The sequence below is a fragment of the Pituophis catenifer genome, unplaced genomic scaffold, assembly GCF_029215685.1.
Source record: "Pituophis catenifer annectens isolate HBS135680 unplaced genomic scaffold, rPitCat1.0.hap2 SCAF_1, whole genome shotgun sequence".
In the NCBI taxonomy this organism is placed as follows: domain Eukaryota; kingdom Metazoa; phylum Chordata; class Lepidosauria; order Squamata; family Colubridae; genus Pituophis; species Pituophis catenifer.
Genome location: NW_027256881.1, coordinates 78,330,008 through 78,348,552, shown reverse-complemented (window position 1 = coordinate 78,348,552; position 18,545 = coordinate 78,330,008).

Sequence of the window (18,545 nt, the reverse complement as noted above, 5' to 3'; positions counted from 1 at the left end):
ATATACTATACTACATATACATTATACAAAACTCTTACCCTTAAGTCTTTGTTTCCCTACTTTACCCTTTTCTGTGTTATTTGTCCAGCAGTCTGCAAGAATTGGATACAATTGAACAGAAGAAGATGATGATATGGGATACTTAAGTTAAAGTCCTCCCTTAGCCATGCTGGTTGGTAGGGTAGCTTTGACTGAGGCACTTTTTCTCAACCCAACCCAAACTGCAATAAGGAAAACATTCACAATCTGCAGTGTAAGACTTAGTTGCAACCCCTCCACAACAGAGCCTCTTCAGAAGTTGTAAACAAGTAATGATTATTAATGTGGTTTTGTTTTCTATTTAGTCATGTTCTGTTCTCAGTGCCTGGACAAGTCCCTGCAATTTTCTTGGCTAGCTTTTTCAGAAGTGTTTTGCTATTGCCTTCTTCCTAGGGCTGAGAGAAATGACTGGCACAAGGTCATCCACCTGACTTGTGCCCAAGAGATATTTCGTGTTAGACCATATATAGTCTATAGATTGCACTTGAGCTAAAGTTTGATAAATCGAAATCTACAAACATGGTTTGATACAGAATAGATCAACTGTGTGTCTCTTAAGCTTGAAATCACAAATCGTGATTTGGGATATTATTTTTAAGGTCATATTTTGAAATAGTACCGTGTTTCCCCAAAAATGAGACCCTGTCTTATATTTTTTTGAACCCCGAATGGCTTTATTTTTAGGGAGATCTTATTATTTTGGGGCGCATGGAGCAAGATGGGGCTCTTCTTGCCGTCTTACTTGATTTCCAGGTAAGTTTAAATATTTTTGGGGAGGGTTTATTTTCGGGGTGAGGTTTATTTTAGCACATGCGCTTATGGCTTATTATCAGGGGATGTCTTATTTTCGGGAAAACTGTACTTTTTTCCCCAAAAACAATTGAATTGTTTAATGTTTTTATCTGGGATAGTTCCTGTTAGATTATAAATAGTTGATTGCACTTGAGCTAAAAGTTTGATAATCAAATCTAAATTTACAAACATGGTTTACTGTGCCCCTCTTAAGCTTGAAACCACAAATTGTGGTTTGGGATTTGGGATATTTTTAAGGTCATACTTTGGAGTAACACTTTGAAAAAAAGCAAACTTCCCAAATATGAACTTTCTACATGCCTGGAATATACAGCAGTTGGCATATGGTTCTATATTTGAAAGCAAATCCTTACCCTTCATATTTATTTCCATTCTAATAATTAGTTTTCTATCTGAAGTTATCACCAGCATAACATCAGTTTATATAAAATTCTCTAGTGCATATTAATACTAAAAAGAAATATAAACCATTGCTAGTTTATTCATTTCATTCTAAATATTCTGAAATACAGTTTATGAATGATAATTATACTGTCTTTTCCGCTAGGTGCTTTGATTTGTTACCTTTACATATATTAACTTCGTCAGAAATACTGAAAAATAACACTGAAAGTTTTGTTGAATGTTGAATTTAAACGTAGCAGTTAAACGGTAGTGTAGATCTTGCTTTACACATTCATGCCCTGTTGATTACAGCTGCATTTTATATGATTAAAACAAACAATGGATTAATGGAATGGGTGGCTACAAAGAGATTAAAAGGCCTCTAGTTCAAATCTAGACTGAAAATCAGGCTTGTCAGATATTACATCTTCTATTCTGCTCTACAGAGTAGAGAGTTGGTCTCTGACAGAAAATCACTTGAAGAAACTAGAAGCATTTGAAATGTGGATTTACAGATGGTTGTTACGTATCGCCTGGGAAAGCAAAGGGAAATCATCAAAACCATTAAAAAGCTAAAATTAGAATACCCAGAAAAAGATGGCATCCTTCACTTAATCCTCCAGGGAAAGATTGAAGGTCCAGGCAGAAGAAGAACATCATGGCTTCAAAACCTAAGGGACTGGTCTGGACAAAACTCCAGCACTTTTTCATGCGGCTGTTGACAAAAATAGGACTGCCAACATGATTGCCAACATATGATGACAGATATGGCACAAGAAGAAGAAAGTTCAAGTCTGCTACCTTTTACTAGAGGCCTACATATTGGAATTTGCCACTTAAATGTTTGGCTAAATTCTGCTATACCATTTGGAAGAGAGAAAAACCTGAACTCTATAGAAACTAGATTCCTGATTGGAAGTATGCTATGTACATAATATCATCTGGTCTTAATCATGAATTATTACACTGACCACTGTATAGCTAATTTCTGAAATTAAAAAAGAGAAGGATATTTTAAGCCACTTCTGTAAACTTTACTCTGATGAATTTAAAATACATTTTTTAAGTTCTTCCACTGGGCTCAAATATTTCCTTTTAATTGAAAAGAACACCATTAGTCAACTGAGTATCATGGTGATCCATTACAGTTCATAATTATAATAGTTGAACCACTTTAATATGTTTTATAATCTTCAAGTTTTAAAATAATAACTTAAATCACAATTGTCCCCATTTTACGGCTGGGAAACAGATTCTGCACTATATGTAACTAGCAGTCTATAGGTGTCATGATATTTCAAATAGATTCAGGTTCATTACTCTGCTTAATGAATCACATGCTATTTGCTTTCCTTCCTATAATTTTTCTTTACATTTTTGTCATTTTTGTTTTCACTTCTTGCCATAGAAGAAAAATGAATAACTTAGAGAAAAAGATATTTCTTTTTCTGATATTTGATTCCGTTTTGCTTTATATCCAATCTTTTAGAACTGATTTAAGTCCTGTTTCTAGGCATCTTTTAGTCTCAGCCTTGTTACAGGGAACATACCAGGAAGAAAAGCTCTTACTCACTTTTATTAAAAGTAAAAGAAAGGAATGCACTGAATATCTATGTGAGTCACACATTCATTCTTTTAAAACTCTGGTTATTACTTTCTTTAGAATGAAGGTAACATCTATGTTTCTAGCATTTGTCTTTTCTTAACTTTGATAAAGTGCATGGCACAATAGAATTTGGAGGATAAATAATTTGGTATGAAAAGAGATTCCTTACTTATTATAGGAGAATTGTTTAAAACAGAGCTAGCTATATGATAGGTCATATTGTGTGTGATTTGATTTTTCCCAAGATTTCTAAATGAGAAGTATCTACTTTCCTATCATCAAAGTTCAGGTTTTATTCCATTGTTTTTTACTCCTCTGAATTTCTCCTTCTTCCTGTCCCTAATTCCATTTGCACACCTTGATTGGATTTCAGTACCTATCATTAAATTAAAATAACTTGCATTTATGAAAACTTCTTGCCTCTGTTCTGTACCAAATATTATTAATTTCAAATTTAAATTACATAAATGTATATCAATACGAGATCATCTATGCAACAAAATACAACCATGAATCCATTTGTTGCTCTTCCGTTGCCACAGAAGAGACAGAAAACAATTGGAAAGGAATGGAAATGATATCCACATTCTGTAGCTTTGAAGGCAGACTATTTCAACACAGAAGTTTGATTAAAAGTGTTGATAACTTGTGTACATCTATAAAATCTCACTGTTGCCTTTTCCTCAGAAGTTAGAATCTATTAATTATATAATCTTACACTAGCCACAGAGAGGGCCTCCTCAGGGTGCCATCAGCCAAACAATGTAGGCTGGTGGCCCCCAGGGGGAGGGCCTTCTCTGTGGGGGCTCCCACCCTCTGGAATCAGTTGCCCCCGGAGATAAGAAGAATCCATGACCTCAATGCCTTCCGTCGTTCCCTGAAAACCTATCTTTTTCAGCAAGCCGGGTTGGCTTAGAAGAAATTTTTAAATTCTTTTAATTAGTTTGTGATTCTTAACTTTCGGGCCAAAATTTATATATATTTTTAAATGTTTTAATATTTGTATTCTATGTTTTTTATCTTGGCTGTACACCGCCCTGAGTCCTCAGGGAGAAGAGCGGTATATAAATTGGAAATTAAATTAAATTAAAATTAAAATTCATTTATATTATGCCTGTTTCATGTCGAAAATTCATTTCTTAAGATATAGATGCACATTTCACTTAAAAGCTTAAGGATTTTGCTTTTACCTGGGTTTGGTGTAAAACATTTAAAAGTAAAATTTTCTCTGAGTCAAGCTTAATTGATGACTTCAAGTATATATCCATGTGATTTTCTGGCCACCAATAAAGAAGTTGTTTGTCATTACCTTTCAGGCTATTTCTCTTATTCCTTAGTCTAACCTTATGCTTGTTATTGCCTCCAATCTGCCACCCATGCTCTACTAAAGGCAATCCTTCTTAGCCTTTCAAGATCAACCTTGAATGTTCAACCTAACTAATCCTAATAAGTAATTCTTGACCACACAGAATTATAATGCCCAGAGTTTCTGTTTTGCTAATAAAGAGTCATTTCAAAGGCTGATAGTTATTAAATACTGAGCCAAGTATCTGGATGCAAATGTCATTTTAGGAACATATGATAATTTCTGTAGGCCCTTCCTAAGCATGATACAGTAGATTCAAAGATTTTCACAAATGAACAAATGCATATTTTTAGACAATAAATTTCTTCCAAGAACTTGGTTCATCTAAGGAAGAATATCCATTAAGTGGAATATTGTTAAGACAGGGGAGGAGAGAAGGTTCTGGAATCCATTGTGGTGAAATGCCAAGAAACTATGAAGAATGAAGATAGCATACTAGCCAACTACGGTAGCAGAAAATGCATTCTGGGCAATTTCAACACAAAATACCTAACTAGTTTGCAGCTTAATCCAATATAGTTATAACACATTCCAAGTCAGGTATTTAAGGCTATTTATAGATGATTGATTGTGATATCTTCAATGGAATATCTCCAGGTTATTGCTTTTTACTAGCATATATTAGGCACATTTCTTTAATGCTGTCTTACCTCTACTCAAGCCAATTTTGCAGGTTTTTATTGCACTTCAAGTTATCAATATCTTGTGGAAAAGTAGACAAAAAAGGCTAAAATAGCAGCATACTGGTGATATATATGTTGATGTAACTTTTAAATAAATACATGGTTTATTTAAAATATTTGTTACTTTCTATTTAAAACACCTTTACAATCTCTAGAATAACATCTGGAAGATTCATAAGAGCATAACAACATACATAGTTACATAGTCACTTTATATAAAGCCTTTCAGGGTTTTTTTTTTTTTTTGAGAAAAAAACCCGAAAGGTGGGGAAACCTCTGTTTTTCTTTCAAATTAATAATTAAGACAAATTTTTGGTTTCAAATATGATGTTTTAAGAATACAATTCCCTGCCTTGAGAAAGAGAGGAATAAGAATTGAAGGGCACTGCTATTTGTAGCAATTTCTTCATTTCATTTTTTTACTGAAGAATTCTGGAGGTAAAATCAGGTTGGCATCGAGTGGATCCAAAATTACTCCATTTCTTCAGCTGGTCCCAAAATGGCTCCATCTTTCTTATCTTCCCAAGTGAACACTGGACAGATATAGCTATGGTAATTCTTTCACAAACACTCCTGATAATGAGAAATTGAAATATTTTTTGGGGGGAGGGGATTTATTCATAGCTCATCTGGATAAACTCCCACAATTCCCAGTTTTCATTACAAAAAAGAACAAGTTTCTATGCATTCTGGAACCAAAGGTACAAAGAAAAACACATAATCCTCCTTTGCCTGTCTGTAAGGGGAATTTTTTTCCTTTGCAGTGAGTTTAAGAACCAATGAACAATTTTATCAGAGAAAGACATTTTTTAAAAAATGTTTCCTTCTGAGAAATGATTGCTTAAAAAAAAGACATCCAGAGGAATTATTCATTTATTCCTAAATAAAAAGTAAGAGTACTCTCTCTCTCTCCCTCTCTCCCTTCCTCCATCCACTCAACCATCTTACTATATTACTATATATGAGACTCATTTTGTGAAGTTAAGTTCTAAGGAACAGATGGAATTGCTGCTGTTGTACATACCTCCCTATTCACTTTTATGGCAAGGTTATAGGTAGTTTCCCAGGTTTATGGTACTGGAGTATTTTAACCTTTGATTCCCAGATAGTCTGAAGAGGCTCAGGATTTCATGGCCTTGAGGATCTTATCCTAGCCATCAAAAACCCAATACTTTGGGAGTCACACATTAGGTGTGTTTTATCTTGGAGCAATATGATATGGACTGAATTTGGGGAATGTTAATGGCTGTCCTTTGTCATGGTCAGATCATTAACTGATTGGGACAATCCAAAGTGCCTGAAAGACTCATAGGAAACTTGGGGAGTTCCCTGAAACTCTCTTACCCTATTTGACCAAGGTTTTAGTTGTCACTTAGAACAGGGGTCCCCAACTATGGACTGGCATCGGGCCGCAGCATGCCAGGAACCAGGCCGCGCAAACAAGCAAAGCTTCATCTATGGGATGCAGGCAGCACTCAAAACCACACACCCCTCCGGTCCACAGAAAAACCTCTGACTTGGAATGAGAGGATGACATTGGCCTTCCATCAGACTGAGCTTGTGTGGCCCCTTCCTGTTGATTGCTTTCAGGGGATTGCCTGATTTTTAGAATTCTTGGAAATAAAGCACCAGAAAAGATGCCTGGAGTATTGCTGGAAACAAGAGTAGAAAAATACTTAAGTCTATGTTAAGGATCAAATTGCAGCATTAAGAGCAGCAGAGTAAATCTGCAGAGTGCTGGCCTGCAGCCCTGTTCAAAGTGACCTGTTCCTGTTACAGAATGATCAGAGGAACATCTGTAGGCTGCTGTGACAATTATTTTCAGCAACTGATAGATAGGGGTCATTTGAATTCAGTTTGAGCTGAACTTCAGTTTCATGTCCTTTTGAGGTGAGTTGAAGCACTGTCTGGGGCTATCTGGAAAAAGTCTGAGCCTTTAAGTCTGGAGGATAAGTCTGATACTGATGTAGCTAGATACATATGCCTCTTCGGAAGTACTCGTGTATTCAACAGCATTGGATAATTTCCAAACAATCTCCAATCTTTTTAGAGAAGATTATGGAGAAGATGGTCAACGGGCAGTTAAAGAAGGCTCTGAAGGAAAGAGATTAACAGGATCCCTTTTAGTTTGGTTTCAGTCCTGGGCATAGTACTGAGGTGGCATCGACTGTACTTGTGGGTGACTTCTGTCTGTATGGTCTGGGATGGCTTCTTGATCTCTCTGTGATTTCGATATCGATATTCTTCTGGATTGATCCTGGCCTTCTGGATTGGCTCAGGTTAGGAATGGGAAGAGTTAGTCCTGACCCCGCTGGTAGCAATATGGCCCCAAAGATCTGGATGCTGGCCCAGTTGTAAATTATATGAGTTGTGTGTCTGGCTCACAATATAGTAGGTTTTAATTCATTATGCTTTATCAGTTGATCAGTTTTCTTTGCATTTGATGTTTTTAATCCTTGTTAGCTACCTAGAGTTGCCTGGCAAGTGGGTGGCTGTATAAACTGGATAAATTGAGCAAACAAACAATTTAAAAAACACATATACCTCATCTTTCCTCTAGGATGCACTCAGAACGGACTAGTTCTTTGATTGGAGTGCGACTGATTGACCAAAAGCAAGTAGATCTGACTCAGTATAAGGCAGCCTCCCACACTGCCCTCATAATACATTGGGTCATTTTCCTGATAAATCATGAGAAACTCAAATATATGAAAAACATGTCCCAAAATATAGAGTTCACCTACAGAAAACCGGAGAGGAATGGAGTAGAAGAGTTGCATACACTACTACGGACCTACTGTACAATACAGCTTTTGTTTCCCATCACCCATGATGAATTCTGGTGGACACGAATGGTTCGGGGGCTGTATTAAATTTACTTTTTGCGCTCCTGGGGGAAAAAAAAAACTGCCACCAAAAACAGTAGCGCAGAACGCATTATCTGGGAGAACAGAATAAATAAGGCCGAATCGCATCGTTTAAACTAAAGGGCTCCCCTTCAATACACCGATTCGTTTATAAAGCAACGAAACGGCGTCCTTCCCTCGTAAAACGAAATCGGGATTCGGAAATGGGATCTTTGTCGTGTCAGGCACAGGCCTGGGAGGCCGAACCCGATGAGCCGGGCATACGGCCGCTTTGTAGTCCGTCACCCCACCAGCACCACCACCCATCCTACTCCCGCAACAACCCCAGGAAGCGTTTCTTGGCGAGGGCCGAAGGAGGAAAACAGCAACTCTATACGGGCGTGCAGATCCACAGTCTGTGGATCGTGTTTCTGATCTGCGCCGCTGGCTGGCCCGGGAAGGGCCCCAGGCGTCCGGCTACGGCTTGGTAGCTCCTTTCTTCACCCGCTGCAGAAGAGACGGGGAGGGGACAGAGCCGGAGTTGTGGGAGGGGGAAAAAGGGAAATATATATATATATATATATATATATAAATAACATGTTGGGTCATGTGGTTGCATCACGTGAAAGGGGTGTCAGGCCCAGCAGCAGCAGCAGCAACAGCGGCAGCGGCTGCACGACCTGAGACTGAGACACAGACAGACGCTGGACGCTGGGCTTGTCGGGAGGAGCGACAGGCACGCAGGGAGGGCGGAAGCCTCACCGGACGAGTTTCAGCAGCTACTAGTTGGCTCTGCCTGTCTGGTCTGCCGGAGAGAGGGGTAAGGCATTCATTTCCCCCACCCCCCCTCCTCCCCAACCTTGATTGCAGCTGCCCACTCCTCTTCGGCGTTGCTGTGTAAGGAACTGGGTTCTGTCGCGCTCTTTCCTTTCTTCCTCTCTCCCTCTTTCCCCTCCCTCCCTCCTTCCATCCATCTCATCGCCCCTTTTCGGAAGATGCAGGATCCGCGCGTCTGGGCGGGAGGCTCTCGGGAGGGGAGCCGACGACTCCCGTCTCCTCCCCTTCCCCTCGCCTTTATGTCAGATGCTCCCGGCTGTTTGCGAAGGATGTAGCGGCTGGTGGGGTTTTTTTTTTTTGTTTTGTTTTTTTTGGCTTTCTTGCTTTTTAGCGGGCTTTACCCCCACGGACCCTGGTAGTGGGTGCTGTGAGGATTAGGGAAGCGATGTGGGGCAAAAGAGTCGGGGGGGTGGTGGTAGCGTGGAGTCCGCAAACGCAGGCTGGCCGGAGGAGTGGGTGGAAGTGCCTGAGGTCCGGGAGTGGGGGTGGCAGGAAGGATGGGCGGGAGGTGGGGGGGGCGCACAGGTGGCGCGCAGGGAGGGTGGTAGTTTAGGATTTGTGTTCTTTTATTCTGATGGGCTGCCTGGTCTCGTTCTCTTTTCTTCCCCTCCCCGCCCTGTGTGTGTGTGTATTGTGTGTGTATTGTGTATGTATTGTGTGTGTGTATATGTGTGTTGTCTACCCACCGCCGTCAGGAGGATATGTTGAAGAAAAAGCAGCATCTGGAGTGGAGCCTCCTCTTTTGAACGGGGAAGGGGAAAGGAAATGAAGGGTGGGTGGGTGGGTGGGAAGAACAGGTTTGCAGCAGAATCCTCTCTTCTTGAAACACCTTGTCTTCACCTCAGGAAAATTTGAGTCTTAAAATCTACTTTGGGATTTCAGCTTCAGTACTATGGACATTGCTAAGTATTGCTAAGTGCTATCTGGCAGCTGCCGCTGAACGTATGGAAGTTAAGAGCTTTAGGTGATGTGGTGGGGAGGAAAGAAAATAAACACACCTTCATCTTTTGTATCTCCTGTATCAGATTTACCCCAAACCAAGCCTTATTTAGATTTAGGTGTTTTGTTTATACAGGTGGTCCTCGACTAACGACCGCAATTGAACCCCAAATTTATATTGCTAAGTGAAACATTTGTTAAGTGAGTTTTGCCCCCATTTTACAACTTTCCTTGCCACAGTTGCTAAGTGAATTCACTGCCGTTGTTAAGTTGGTAACCCAATGGTTAAATGAATCTGGCTTCCCCGTTGACTTTGCTTGTCAGAGGGTCGCAATGGTTGATCATATGACCCCTGGTTTCATCACAAATATGAACCAGTTGCCAAACATCTGAACAGTGATCACATGATGCTGCAATGGTTGTAAGTGTGAAAAGTGGTCATAAGTCTCACACACACACACACAGAGAGAGAGAGACAGACAGACAGACAGACAGATAGATAGATAGATAGATAGATAGATAGATAGATAGATAGATAGATTGATTGATTGATTTAGGCCCTTTTGTGTTGTCATTGCTTACAGAGCATACTAAACTTTTGTTTTCAAACATGAGTTTGAAAGCTTGGACCCAGATATTCCAGAGAAGAGGAGGAAATAAATGCCCAAGAAGAAGCTTTCCTCAGAGGCCACAAAAATGTAGCCCTCAGTTTGTGGCTCTAACCTTTCATTTCAAATGGGAAGAAGATGTGATCTTGTGCAGGCTATTTCCTCTCCCTTCTCTCTGACTTTTGTTGCCTGGTGTATTTGCATTGGGTCTGTTTTGCAGCCAATAGGAAAGAAAAGGTCACTCAGGGAGAATAGTTGTACTTTTTAGAGGAAAGCCACTGTATTAAGTACACTGTATCAGAAACACGATTCAAGCCATGAGTTTATGGGGTGAAAAATCTAGATCAAAGTTTGATATTATCTCTTTAGCACCAATCTCAATATCACAAGAGATGGGCAACTTTCAAGTTCTATGGAATTTAAGCAGTATGATTTTGTTGGGTTAGGAAACTTATTTTATCATACTGAATCTTATTTGTTCCAGAAATATCCTTTCTTGACCCGTATAAGTTTTCTTAAGTGCTTGTATAATTCAGATTCAATGCTGGCCAGATCCATTAGGATACCCTTTCAAAGACTGACTCATTAAGGTTTTTAGATTACAAGAGCTTTATATATCCTTACCCCCATCACATTTAAATGTACATAAATGTCTGTCCCATTGTAGAATAATGTAAAATAAATAAAATACTTGCAACACTGAAGAAGATTACAGCATTTTTCTTTTATTTGTGAAAAACTTTGCTTTCCATCTCGGATTAATTTGAATAAAAAGCTCCTTCGCTGAGGACTTGAATGCTAGTCCAGAAGCTTAATTGGTGATCTATGGTTTCTTGGCATTCTGGTATCTTGATGTTGAATTTTTTAAGAAGTCCATATGGTTAAAATATTGTTAGCGTGGCTGTTGTGAAAACTAACTTTTGATGATAGTGGTTTATCTGACTTTCTATATACCTGATCTTCCTTAAAAATATATGTTCTTAGTCATTTTTTTAAAAAAAGTGACCTTATTTCTTTGATACAGGACTGAAAGCAGAAATGGCTCTAATGATGATGTAATCTTTCCAAATGCTAAGCCATATTTAGTCAAGGTGAACTTTCTTGAAATTTAATGCATTTTTTTCATGATTAGAGGGCAATGTTTCTTTTAATGATCTGGGTGATCTGAAGAACAAGGCCACATGCTGGGAAGCTAAGAAAAAGGCAATACGTTTGTGAGATAAATTCTTAATCCCAAACATTACAATTGAAATTTGGCCAAAAGCACCTTTTTATTTTTAATAGTTCTTAAATCTGCCTCATGTTCAGGTATGGCCAGTCAGCATTTTTTTTCTCATGATGCCCATAAGTAGGAGAAGAGACATTAGTTTCTTCAGCCTCTGGTTCTCTGAAGCTTCCCTCAACTGGGAGGTAACATGAATCTCAAAATTTTTAGATCTTGCTAGACCTGTCCTTCATGAATCTAGATATTCCCTTCTTAAATGCAGGCGAGTTAATGGCCATCATCATATCTTATAGTAATGAATTCCTAAGGTAAATTATAGTCTGTGATGTATATACTTTCCTTATATTAATGGTGTTTTATATTTTAACCCTTTCTTAAATATTTTAACACTTTCCCTTTTCCACAATGTGGCATGTACTTAGTCAACATCTCCATCGTGCTACCCACTGTGATCCAAAAATCTTTCTCCAATTAGTTATAAGCTGCTCAGAACCCATCGCTGTATATGTAAATTTAGAGTGCTAAGGGATAAGGTTCAGAAGCACTATTAGATCAAAAGGCATCTCTATAATTTGTACAATTATTAGATGCCTCATTTTTTTTAGATTTATAAGCCATTTCATAATTATGATGCATAATTTCTCAATGCAATAAATTGGCATGTACAAAAGTGCATATTTGTCCTGTGAGCATGACATTACTATCTCAATAGTGTCCCTGCGATTTTTCTTAGCATTTTCTATCTAGCATTTTCTAATATTTTAATAATAAAAAAAAAATGAATAGTTTGGTTTAACCCTAAGATGAGAGATGATAACAGCATAATGACTGAGAACGAGCCGAGCATGAGGTCACGCTCAGTTAATATCTCACTTCAACCGTGGAGTCACTCAGTAGCTTTAAATAAGTCACTCTTTCACACTCTGAAGACAATTAGTATTGGGATCTAATATAGAACAATTGTTAGGATTTCTGAGTTATATTGGAGATTCAAGCACATAAAGAATATGTCGTATAAATATGTTGTGTAAAGATTATCATACTGGTAGTAATATACTATAACATGGAATCCAAAGAAAGACAATGGAAAAATTATTTCTTACACCTGCTTTTTCCACCTACCACCTTAATTCTTCTGAGATCTCTGTCCCATGGACTGGGAGGTACAACCCTATGAGGTTCTTCTCACAGTGGGAAGGTGAAACTATAGGAAGCCCTTATTTATCTGAAGCTAACTTTATGGCATGATGATGAAGATGATGATGATGATGATCACTTTTTGTTATTGGTGTAGGTTAGGTTTTTTTTTTCTCAATCTGCATTCTTCAGATATGTTGGACTACAGCTCCCATAACCTCTAGCTGAAATAAAACATTGAACTTACTGGATAGTTACAGTGGAATTTTGATCCAAACCATTTGATAGATACAGTACTAGATTAGGGAAAGTTGATGTTAATATTGAACTGTCCTATTTGCATTTTCCCATACTGTCAAGATGTATATTTGTTTGTTACTTGTTAAATTGAAGTTTTAATGCCCTACCATTTCCATAAAAATGAATTGCTCAGGAGAGAGAATAGGATTGAAAACTGTACCAGAAATGCAGGAATAAAAATAAAAAAGTTAAGACGGTAGTAGTGGATTTTAGATAGAAGATAGATAGACAGACAGACAGATGTAGATAGATGTATAGGTAAAGATATGTATAATCAATTCCATTCATTAATTTTCTAGGTTCTCTTCCATTAATTGTAATGCATGAATAAAGTTGCTGAATTAATTTGAGCTTGATCAATGTTGTTTTCATAATCATAATTAAATAAACAGGTTTGAGATTAACGCCATTTAAAAAGTAGAATCATACATTATGGTCAGCTTTAGTTTATTCAGCCATGGTTTATTGAATCAACCACAGTTGGCTAAATTTTGCATAGTATGCTAATCCACACACTTTAATTTACAAGTTTCATTTCATGTAATACACAAAAGAAAAGCGTAACAAATCTTATAGGGATATCCTGGTTAAGATTCAAAGATGGGACTTCTCCCAGGGATGGGTATTCCCCAGAGGATCACGAAGAAGGCAAATGCTAAAACACAAACTCTTCCCTTTATATTCAGCTTTGTATGCAAATATGAAAGAGCCAATCTTATGTTGCTAATCACTACATGCTTTCACCATTAAGTATCTTCTGGGCTAGTTATGGACACGTGACCTTTCCTGAGGTTTCTTTCTTGTAAAAGGAAATCCAAGGTGACATTTTCATTTTTTTAAATCTAAAAAAGTTCAAATGCTTGATTCTACGTCAAGTTCCCGGGACAAGTAGCACTTTTTTCTCAGGCTCCCCCTGATGGTCCTCACACAGGGAAGTCAGGAAAGGCTGCTGATGAAGACAGATGCACTTCTCTTATTTTCATCCCTGGCTTTGGCTCTTGAGTGCTTTTGCTCCTAGCATGTTAGCTGTCAAGTGGGTGTAAGGCAGGATGCAGCTAGAAGGACTTTTTTCAGCAGCCAGGTTCCTGCAATTTATTCCACCAATTGTGTTCTGCGCCGATAGCTGTGTTTGTTTTATTTATTTATTTATTCACCAGCATTTGAACTTCCCACAGAGGTGCAAAAAGCAATGTTATACAGAATCCACATTAAATTACCTCTGAGGCAGCACTTTCATCTGTGAAGCCATAGGCGCTTTGCGTAGATAATCCATCTTGAATTAGTGGATTTTCTCCAACCTCCCTCTCCCAAATCTTTGCATTACCCATTGGTGCTGAATATATAATGCAATATAAAAGCCAATTAAAGTGATTTTTATGCGGGTAGGCTCATAATCTGTTGGTAAAGCTGCCTAACTGGGCAGGTCGCCAACCATTTGGAAAAAAAATAAAATCTTATTTCTGATTTGTTTTGTAAATATTTGGGATGAGACTTGAAAGCTCACTTTTATTGATGATGTCAGTATAACTTATTCTGTGTCCTTGACTTACCATCATTGTTAAACGAATATTCGAAGCCAATGGGGAACTGAAATTTGCTTAAAAACTATGTAATTTGCTTAAAAACTATAGTGATTCACCACGACAAAAAAAATAATAATAAAATTGGGTGTGATTGTACTTAATGACTGCATTGCATAGCAACAGAAGTTCTAGTCGCAATTGTCATAAGTTGGGGACTACCTCTAATAATGGGTATTTTTCATTTCATATGGAACAATTTTGAATTGAACAATTGAGAAAACAATTGGCATTACAACCCAATTTAACTTCATAAAGTTAAAGACATGAAGAATAAATAATGATAACTGATAATGTCCTTACACTAGTTTTGTATGTTGGTTAATTTTTAAAACTAAAATATAGAATACGTAGAAGTGAGACTGGAAAAATTTCAGTAGTTTAGGGCCTTTCACCATGTCAAGGATTACATTTTTATCAGGAATCAGCGTTGGAGACAGGGCACACTTATTGCTTTAATTTATTTAGTTTTCTATTAAGGTAGATTATACTGATTCTGGTTACTGGTCTCTGCAACCTAGAACTGAGTGACTCTAAAACATGTTTGGTTTTCTTTGAAAGCAACATTCAATTTCTGAAAACATGAATGGTGAAATTCTAAAAAAATGTTGGGACCCCCAAAATTATGTGGGGTAAAGTGGATAATGTTAATCTATATTTTTACATGTAGTTCACATCAACCAATCATTAATAAATGCAATCATTTATAATTCCATTATAACTTAAATGCATTGGATGTAGTAATAGTTTTCAATTAATTACACACTTAAAAGTATAATAAATATATGTGCAATTAATCCACATCTTACAATTTTCTCTTCTGATTTCACCCACAGGTTATTAATGTATTGAAAGAGGCAAACACCACCATCACTGTTTTTCTTAAAATTCTTAAGAAATTAACTTGCTTTCTATTTTTATATTTGGCTTTGCCGCAACCTTGCAAACATTGTATATTAGCTTACCATTGGAGAATGCAAGATAGTTGTCTCAGGTAGCAGATATTAAGAGACAATAGAAGAATCAAAATTATAAGATATGCAGATTTCCTTGTGTCTTCTCCAAGCTACCATGCTGTTTTCAAGTGAGGCTTTCGAAACATGCCTGCCTGCATCTATCTATCTGTCTGTCTGTCTGTCTATCTATCTATCATCATCATCTATCTATCATCTATCTATCATCTATCACATATATAGCAATTTTATTGCTCTTGCTTTATTGTTGTATTTTTATTGTTATAGCAGTATAAAAACATAGAGTGTCCCTATAAGTCAATTTTGACTCTGGTAGCTGCCAAGACAACTCCTTGCAACACTTTTGGAAAGGGCTTGCCATTACATAAAGCTCTCTCTATAAATCTCTCTCTGATGCAGAGATGTTTCTAGTTCTATTCTGTTGATTAGCAGAATGTGCAGAGGATTTCAAACGAGAAAAGGATCTGGCCTGTAACCTTCCTTGTTATTTTTCCCTGTTCATCTGACCTCTGTATTCCCAGCTGAGAGTACAAAGTTTTGACTTGAATGTGAATAGACTCCCTACTCATTTTGGATCTGAATATAACACTTTTAGTAGCCACATTAGAGTGTATTTCTGTAACAAAAGCAACCTAGTGTCTTGTGGCATTTAGAAGATGAAGCAAGTTTATTGTATAATAATTAAATATACCTTGTCAAATCTGTGGTAGAACAGTTTTTCAAGTGGATTGCTCTCCTGTAAGTATGGATAATAAAGATTCTCCTCTTTTCCTGGTCAGAAAATAGCTAATGATTTGAAAATCAGATCAGAATTGGTATAGCCTACTTTTTATACAGCAATTTCCTTCCTCCAATTGGAATGGTATTTGAACACATTAAATTATCTTTTCAGTTGTATTTTTAACATGTTTGCACAATCCCTTTCTCGTTTGAAATCCTCTGCAATAGCTTCCAACGTCCCAACAAAGTGATTGCAGCCTGAAATGCAACAATCTGTGGTCTGATGTCAGCTCAAGAAGTTCCAAAACATAGTTTTGATTGGTTTCAAAACACTGCTGTTCCAATGATATATGTAGCCTAGAATGGAATAAAAACAGTGTAAAGAGATTTATGCTTTCATTTTAATTGGCTGTTTACATATCTCTTCTTCTTGGAAGAAAATAGCCTGTGATAAAAAGAGTACAAATATATTGAAGTATAATTTAAATATTAAATCCTTTGTAAACAGCAGTAACTGCAGCAATGTGCATTGGGTGTGTGCGTTGTGTTATATAAAAGATAAAGCTGAAGATAAAATTAAAGCTTTAATGATTATACATGAAAGGTTTAATGATCATACATGAAAACTTGCTTCATAGAACACACCAAAATCAAATGAGCCACATTGTAGCATGAAGTAGAAAGCATTTATGTATGAAAAACAGAATTTCTATGGCTGCCTATCTCTCAGAATGATCTTAGGTAACTCATAGCAACCAGTAAAAACAACAGCAGAAAATGCAACATACCCTCTCCACCAAGGCACCATAACAACTCACACGACTGACCCTTGGGGGAATCATCAGTTCAAGTTCAGCATAGTGTTGTAGAAGACAACAGTATCTTGAGGACGACATACAATTAGTTGACTGTTTCAAATTCTCAAGGGTTAATATCGCCGTAGGCAGTACAGTAATGGGAAATTGGAATCTTTAGACCGACTGTAGTAAGCATGGTTTTCTCCACTGAGTCTTATCTTGTAGTCCTGGCAACATTTAGTTTGAGATAATACACCTGCTTAGCTAACTTGTTTCTCCCTTGGCTTGCATTGTATGCAATTAAGAGTGTGTCTCTATGCTCTCTTGAACCCCTGTTGCTTGATGTAGAATTTGTGTGAGGTATAATTTCCCTGGAGTCTGTCATGTTGCACTTGGAAAACTAGCAGATATGTTATAAGCCATGCAATCATAGAAGCCAGAAGTGTCAGCCAAACGACCAGCAATCACGAATCTCATCTTTTAACCTATTTATTTTATCTAACAGGATAAATACTACAATGATCCTCATAAAAGAATAAATGAATGTAAATTCATACTTTTTTAAAAGTTAGCACTCAGAAAAGAGAGGGTGGGAAAACAGGTCTGATTGGTCACTTTTCTCTGTGCCTCTCTTATTCTCTGTGCCTTAAGATAATTTTCAAAGTCACCTTTCCAATAGGTTTACTCCAGAGCTTATGAACACTTCTCAGAGAAATTGATCTGGCAATAACATTGCCTACTTGTTTGTTCTCCATGCTTTTTTAAACTCTTTAAATTTTTATTAAACTCTTTTAATCTTATTATCTTGATCCATGATATTAATAATATTAAATTCTTAATATATGTTAGAAACTTGGTATTTTATTAGGCTGCTTGGTAATTATATTAGGCTTGTTTTTCACTTCTATATTTTTAATGCGTTGGTTTTATATTTGACATTATAGCATTTTACCTCTCTCTATATGATGCTTAGAAAATTTGATTTTATAAGTATCTCACTGCTATAAAATATAGATGTTTGGACATTTTGTAACAGAGCTGAAATCTAGTCAACATGAAGGACAACAGCTTTTTAAAAAATCCCCACTGCCAAAAATGTAGGAATAAGAAATGACTACTATTTTGTTTACTATTACAAATAATAGCCTCTTCCTTTGCATTATATACTTTTTTCACCTTGCACTGCTTATTCATTGCCAGTCATCCTGTAACTCAGAGGTTTCAAACTCAGGTCGTCACGGCATCATCACATGACGTATCGCAACTTTTTTCCCCTTTGCTAAACTGGGTGTGGGCGTGGTCAGCACGTGATGCATCTGACCCACGGGCCACAAATTTGACAGCCCTGCTGTAACTGATTTCAGCTTCTCTTAAAAAACTTCCAAGAGCTTGCCACTTACATATTTGAAGAACTTTGCATGTCCTATCTCCCACAGAACTTCTCTACACAAGGAGAAATTAACTCATATTCTCTCTCATCTGTAGGGACACTGTATCCATGTAAATTTACATGTTCATTGAATATACCACTGACACAGGTCCATTGTATGAGTTGGTAATGATGACACATGGAAGGCAGACATGATTTACTATATATTTGTGACTACGTTTAGACTTTTGACCTGGTGTTGTTTGATGCTGTGCTCTACCACATAGTGTTGCAAAACTTATCTCGGTGTTTCAGCTTCACA